This window comes from Muscardinus avellanarius (genome assembly GCF_963383645.1).
Source record: "Muscardinus avellanarius genome assembly, chromosome: 1".
NCBI classification, from domain to species: domain Eukaryota; kingdom Metazoa; phylum Chordata; class Mammalia; order Rodentia; family Gliridae; genus Muscardinus; species Muscardinus avellanarius.
Window position 1 is genome coordinate 179,016,659 of NC_137786.1, and position 6,000 is coordinate 179,022,658.

A 6,000-nucleotide genomic window follows, 5' to 3' on the forward strand; every position below is an offset into this window, starting at 1 on the left:
GACAGCCTGAGCTGGAGTACAGGTGATGCCCCTTTCTCGTGGGGGTCCCGAGGGTGAGGATTTAAGAGATGCCACCTGCTGGGGCTGAGTGGGCATGGAGTGGGAGCTGCCTGAAGGACTCCATCCCGGTCTGACTCATCCATTTGTCCCTTCCCTGCCCCCTCAGATTATCAGCCAAATAAAAAGTTTCTTTCACCTAGAGTCCTGTTTTCTCCCCAAACCTTTCCTGAAGACCTAAGAGGAAGACAAAGTGTGTTCAGCCTTGGGGGCGGGAGGTGGATACAGTGGCAGCCCCCAAACTCAGCGCTTGCTACGAAAACTGTGTCCACACAAGTCTGGTGTCCCTCCAGTGAGACTAGCTGCCCCAGGCCCTCCTAGATTAGAAAATCAGAAGGCACATTTTGTTTGCATATCCTGCCTGCCTCCTGGAGTCACCTGAGCGCTTGCAGTTGCTGGGACAGGACTGTGGGCTGGCCTGGCCTGCTGGAACATCCAGGGACCAGACTTCCTACTGCATTGCCTTCTGTCCACCCTCGGATGGGGGGCAGCTCTATCCACCCTAGGGCCTAGAACCCCATAAGGACCAGGAGATGGAGCCAAAGCTGAGCATAGTAGACCAGGCCTGTTATTCCAGCACTTGAGAGTCTGAGAAACGGAGGATCCCGGGTTTGCAGCCAGCCTCAGCCACTTAGTGAGACCCTCCACAACTCAGTGAGACCCTGTTTCCAAAACATTAAAATAACAAAGGGCTGGGAGCCGGGTATGGTGGCACACTCCTGTAATCCCAGCATTTGGGAGACTGAGACAGGAGGATCACAGTTCGAGGACAGCCTCAGCTACTTAGGCCCTTTGCAACTCAGTGAGACCCTGTTTCAAAATAAAAAATAAAAAATAGGGCTGGAGTGTTGCTTGGAGGTAGTGTACTGGTATTGGGAAGAGAGTTTAAAAAGTATTAATGTGTCAATACTGGGAAAGATGTCCAATCTTAAAATATGTCTTCTTTACTAAGAAAGCCAGGGTTAAGCTAACATGTCCTTGCATTCCTAAGAACAATTTAACACATTTTGGGGGAGAAGACGAAAGGTAAAAGCCTGTGTCTGGAGACAGAGATGTCTCCCTCTCAGGCCATAAATCTGGGCCTGTGTTTGGAGACAGAGATGTCTCCCCCTTTCAGGCCATAAACCCAGCTGGAGAGATAACAGAAGCAGAGCAGGGGCTGGCGATAAGGTGTAACATGATCTCCAAAAATCAAAGGGACCTGCTGGACTTAGACAATATAAAAACTCAGTAAACTGGAGTTCTTGGGCATTTTCGTTCGAATTGCCCCCCTGTGTCTCCTCCGGCACAGGGCTGTGACTATCTCTATATTTCTATCTTTTAATAAACTTCTTTAAATCTGCAGCAGCTGTCCAAGCGATGAATACTTATTCTTAGCTTAGGACAAGAATCCACGGTTTTTCTGTTTGTCTCTGTGTGTCTGGTGGTGGGGGGATTATTTCACACCACACACCTTTCCCCCCCACCAACCTATCCCCTGCAACAGTAGGATGCTACTGACTGAGTTCAATCCCCAGTATCACAAAAAACAAAAAAACAAACATAAAACAAAGGGCTGGGGATAGCTCAGAAGTAGATGCCCCTGGGTTCAATTCCCAGTACTATAAATAAAAAAAAAAAAAAAGGAAAAGCCGGGCGTGGTGGCCCATGCTTGTAATCCCAGCATTCGGGAGGCTGAGACAGGAGGATCGCGCAGGTTTGAAGCCAGCTTCAGCTAGTTTAAGAGACCCTGTTTCCAAATAAAATATAAAATAGGTCTGGAAGTGTAGTCCAGAGGTAGAAGGCCTCTGGGTTCCATCCCCAGTAACATCAAAAAAAAGGAAAAAGAGAGAGAGATGGAGTCACATAGTCACAGGGACCTTGGGTGAGGCTGCCAGTCCTCCCAGATCACATGGCAAGGCAGGGCTGGGGCTGCGACCTAGACCCCACCCTCTTTAATCCCAGTCTCTCCTTGCACCTCTGATGAACCTGAATGCTCAACAAAGTGCAAGGGGATGCCACTGAGACCAGGGGGCGGGGTGGAGCCGCCTTTCTTGCCCTTTGTCTGGGCGAACTGGCTCCAATGAGGAGACAGCTGTCCCACAGGGACCTCCCTCCTCGGCCCACCTTCCCGCAAGCTCCAGGGATCCCCTCTCAGGGCAGAGCACTGGTTCAGACTGGAAGGAGGCTAGAGTTTCTGAGCCTGAGGTGACATCCAGAAATAGATGGGGGAGTGTCACATTTCTGAGCAGCTGTGTGGGAGGTGCGGGGTGGGGGTTGACAGTATAAAGGAGGAACCTGTCCTCCCTCCCTGGTTGACCACCGCAGGGCAGCACCAGCTCCCCACCCTGGGAAGGCCCAGGTAAGGGGGCGTCACCCTCCTCCTGGGTGTGGGGCAGGGAAAGCGGTTCCTGAAGTGACAGTGGAGGCGTCAATGGAGTTTTAAGGGCCATCATGAAAAGTTCTGGGAGCCATTGATGGAGACGCTTGGGAAGCCCAGGGAGGTTTGTTTGGAGAGATGGAAATGTATGGGGCTTCTGGGGAGAGATTCGGGGTCACCTGCCCAGAAGGGAATGCTCAAGGAGGGCCTGTTAGAGGGAAGCTGAGGAGAGAATTGTCTGAACAGAATGAGAGGAAGGACAGAGGAAGGGCGGCTCCCTTGTCTGTGAACTGGGGCTGTTCCTCGCTCCCCACACCATGCCCTGCCCTCTGGCCCGACACTGCTCACCAGGGCCATGGCCTCCCCTGGAGTGGTCCACCTTCTCAGCAGTGCCCAGACTTCTCAGACTCCCAGCGATCCTTCTGGAGGCCTGGCCTGGCCTTGGACTGAGCCTGGGGACATGGAATGGGTCATGCCTGGTCTCTGCTTGCAAGAACTTATGGGCCGGGAGGGGTGATGTCACATTAGGCATCCTGGTGTGATTAGGACAGAGACAGAGGGCAGTGCAGGGTGCTATGAAGCCCAGCAGATTTAGAGGACTTCCTGAAGGAGGTAAGCCCTGAGCCACGCCTTGAGGAGGAGGGCAGGAGAAGGGAGTCCCAAGTAGAGGAGAAACAGCCAGCTGCCTGCACTGTACCGCGGACACCAAGCAGAGGCCGTGGGGCAAGGGGCGGACAGGTCACAGAAACCAGGTCACAGAGGGGCCCGCAGGCCAGGATAAGAATGCTGGACTCTATCCTGTGGAGTGGGGGATGTTTCATTTTATTGCCTTATTATAATAATAATAATTATTATTATTTTTGTGATAGTAGAAATTGATCCCAGGGACCCTCTACCATGGAACAATACCCCTAGCACTATTTATTTATTATTTATCTATGCATTTATTTATTTATTTATTATTTTGTGCTTGAGGGTGGAACAATACCCCTAGCACTATTTATTTATTATTTATCTATGCATTTATTTATTTATTTATTATTTTGTGCTTGAGGGTGTCTGGAGATTGAACCAAAAGGTGTTTTACATCTGACCCATACCCCTAGCTGTATTTTATTTTATTATTGGTCCAATTCTGCCTCCAAGCCACACCCCTGGCCTACTTTATTTATTCATTCATTCATTCATTCATTCATTCATTCATTTTTGGTACTAAGATTGAACCTAGAGGTGTTCCACCTCTGATCTACACCCAACCCTTTTTGTGTGTGTTTGTGTGCGGTACTAGGGGTTAAACCTAGGGACATTCTATTTCTGAGCTATTCCTTTAGGTTCATTGGGGGGGGGGGTCTGGGGATGGAACCCAGGGGCATTCAACCCCCGAGCTACACTCCCTGCTCTATTTTTTATCCTTTTATTTTGAAACAGGGTCTCACTAAGTTGCGGAGGACCTCACTAAGTAACAGGCTGTTCGTGAACCACGATCCACTGATCTCAGCCTCCCGAATGCTGAGATTATAAGTGTTCGCCACCATGTCCGGCTCCATTTTTTATTTTCTTTTTTCTTTCTTTTTTTTTTTTTTTTTTGGTGGTACTGGGGTTCCTGGAAGCCCTTCTACTTCCGGGCTACACTCCCAGACCTATTTTTTATACTTTTTTATTTGGAAACAGGGTCTCATAAGCCAGCGCGCGGCTGGCTTTGAACCTGCACGATCCTCCTGTCTCTGCCTCCCAAGCGCGGGGATTACAAGTGTGCGCCACCACACCCGGCCATTTTTTATTTTCTATTTTGAAATAGGGTCTTGCCAAGTGCTGAGAGCCTAAGTTACTGAGACTGGCTTTGAACCTATGATCCTCCTGTCTCAGCCTCCCAAGTACTGGGATTACCAGCATGCACCATCACACCCAGCTATTTTTAATTATGAAACAGGGCTGCACTAAGTTGTGGAGGGTCTTGCTAAATTCCTAAGGCTGCTCTCAAACTTGTAATCTCCTGTCTCAACCTCCAAGTTTTTGTAGTACTGAGGATTGAACTCATTCTACCATTCTACCTCTGAGCTCCACGTCAAGCCAAAAAGGTTCCTTGAAGCTTTTGGAGATCCCCCTAAATGATTCTACCAGTGCATCTACCAGCCTTCCTTGAAGCTGGTGGTGGCTGACATCCCTAGGGAGGGCACAGGATGAAAAGGTAAAGTCTCCTAGGAGGCTTCTGCCCCCAGCCGTCACCTTACCCTCTACCCTACCTTCTTCCTGGTGGAAAGACACAGTCCTGAAGGTACCTACAGCAGTCCTTCAGTCCCAAGGATGAGAAGCCAAATGCCAAGGAGGTTAAAGACAAGGATAGTTCTTAGTTCTTACGGAGGTCTTTGAAATTGATTTTGTATTTTTATTATAAAGGAAAAATAAATCCCTTACTTATTTAAGACACTGTGCTTACTACCAGCTGAAAGTAATCTAACTGTAACTAACACTAGGCTTAGCTAACACTATAACGAAAGATCATTTAACAGGCCATACTGCAAGGAAGAAAGGAAGGGAGGAAGGAAGGAAAAGAGGAAGGCAGGCTTTAAAACAGTCGCTGGAAGCCGGACGTGGTGGCGCACGCTTGTAATCCCAGCATTCAGGAGGCTGAGACAGGAGGATCGCTGTTCGAGGACACCCTCAGCTACTTAGTGAGGCCCTTTGCAACTCAGTGAGACCCTTTTTCAAAATAAAGAATAAAAAATAGGGCAGGAGGTGTAGCTCAGAGGTTGAATGCCTCTGGGTTCCATCCCCAGTACAAAACAAAACAAAACAAACAAAAAACAGTTGCTGGGAATAGAAGGAGGTTAAAAATATGTCATCTTAGCCAAGTGTGGTGGTGTATACTTGTAATCCCAGTACTTGGGAGGCTGTGACAGGAGAATTGCAGGTTTGCAGCCAGCCTCAGCTATGAGGTGAGGCCCTCTGAAACTTAGTGAGACCTTGTTTAAAATAAAGAATAAAAAATAGGGCTAGGGGGTAGGAGGTAGGATGCCCTAAGGTTCCAGCCCAAGTACCACAAAAAAGTCATCTCTTTTTATTAAAATTTTTTTATTGGTGCATTGTAGTCATACAGCTTAATGAAGTACAAGTTTGGTTTTCATTCTTTTGGGTAGATACCCAGAAGCAGTATTGTTCTATCATATGGTAGGCTCATTCCCATTCTTCTGAGGATCCTCCATACTGTTTTCCAAAGTGGTTGCGCTAATTTGCAATCCCACCAAATGTATTAGAGTTCCTACTTCTCCACACTCTCTCCAGCATTTGTTGTTGTTTCTGTTTTGGTTTTGTTTTTTTGGTTTTTTGTTTGTTTGTGTGTTTGTTTTGGTGGTACTGGGGATGGAACCCTTCTACCTCTGGGCTACACTCCCAGACCTATTTTATATATTTTATTTGGAAACAGGGTCTCTTAAACCAGCGCGGCTGGCTTCGAACCCGTGCGATCCTCCTGTCTCCGCCTCCCAAGCCCGAGGATTACAAGCGTGCGCCACCACGCCCAGCGCTTTTTTTTCTTTCTTCTGTTTTTAATAATTGTCATTCTAGTTGGAGTTAGGTGAAATCTC